The sequence below is a fragment of the Myotis davidii genome, unplaced genomic scaffold, assembly GCF_000327345.1.
Source record: "Myotis davidii unplaced genomic scaffold, ASM32734v1 scaffold79, whole genome shotgun sequence".
Classification (NCBI taxonomy): Eukaryota; Metazoa; Chordata; class Mammalia; order Chiroptera; family Vespertilionidae; genus Myotis; species Myotis davidii.
Window position 1 is genome coordinate 282,539 of NW_006294339.1, and position 1,483 is coordinate 284,021.

Genomic DNA, 1,483 nt, shown 5'->3' on the forward strand with positions numbered 1-1,483 from the left:
TGTTCTTGTTTGGTTTTGGTATCAAGGTAAAGCTGGTCTCATAGAATGAATTGAAAGTGTTCTCTTGTATTTAAATTTTTGGAGGCATTTGTGTAGAATTAGTACTATTTTAATTTAATGCTAATCATTAAATGTTTAGTAGAATTTACCAGTGAAGCCACCTGGACATAGAGTTGTCTTTGTACATAGAATTTTAACTACAATTTTAATTTCTTTCATCTATATGTGTCTATTTATGTTATCTATTTCTTCTTGAATAAGCTTGGATATTTATGTCTTTTGAGGAATTTTTCCATTTCATGTGAGTTGTTAAATTTATTAGTATAAAATTGTTCATAAAAATTGCCTTGCTATTCTTTTACTATTTGTAGAATCTATAATAATGTCACCTCTCTAATTTCTGATATTTGTAATTGTGTCCATTTTTTTTTAAGGAGAATTTTTATTACTTTTATGAGAAAACTCAATAGCGTATACTTAGGTTGGTGGCCAGTTCTTTGCCTTTTTCAGCTTGGCAACGTGAACCACCGACTATGGACCCAGCATGTTGCCTAGCAGATCTCATCATCTCTGTCATTGTAATTGGTCCAGTTAGCTGCCACCAGCTTAGCCAGAGCAGCTCTGCCTTCCGAGTTCATCTGTGCGAAGGTGATGGTGGTGCAGGTCTTCCTGTGGACTGGAGGCCCCGGCCTGGCCTTCCCCTGGATAATGCAGTAGGGAAATCCCATCTGACAGCACAGAGCAGACGGGAAGACAAGCAGCTTGATGGGATCCACATCACATGCAGTCACTACCAGCTCCCTTTTCTTGTTCTTTACTAAGGTGGGTGGCCTCGTGGTGGGGATATTCCCTTTGCCAGCAGCTTTATTCTCAGCCGAGGTAGGCCCACAATCTCTGCTACTTCTCTTGCTTTGTCTCCTGTCTGTACTTGTGGGCCAGATGAAGCAGTTAAGTAGCTGTTTGGCAGACCAAGGCCTGGGAGAACTGGTTAATCACAGGAGGCGCCTTCAGGCATTTATAGAGAAGAGCCCTTTGCCCCTGCAGCCAAGCGCAGCAGGGCCATTTGCCAAAGCAAGTGAGGTCCCTGTTGGGCTGGATGTCTTGGCCAATGCCAGAATTCTTGGGCCTTTTCTCAACAGAATGTACCACCTTTCTAGCTTTCTGCTTGACGACAGTCGGGGCCAGTGCCACCTTCTTCCCCCCTTAGGCTTCCTTCCTTTTGGCATCTTGGGCAGTGGGAGGAGAGACCCTTTTTCTTTTTATTGATCAGTCTAGCTAAAAGATTTCCATTTTATAGATCTCACACAACGAGCTTTTGGTTTTATTGACTTTATTATTTTTGTTTTCTATTTCCCTTGTTATCACTTTAGTTTTTAGGTGTGTTTTTTTTCTCTTCTGTTTATTTTGGCCTTGATTTACTCTATTTATTCTAGTTTTTAAGATTATTCACACATTTTTTTCTAAGATTGCAGTTTTTTGGTAT

General features: G+C 40.4%; 1 pseudogene; it reads right to left on the reverse strand.

Moving 5' to 3' along the window:
• Positions 1 to 477: 477 nt before the first annotated feature.
• LOC102757828 lies at positions 478 to 1,226 on the reverse strand (annotated as a pseudogene).
• Between the last annotated feature and the right edge of the window lie 257 nt (positions 1,227 to 1,483).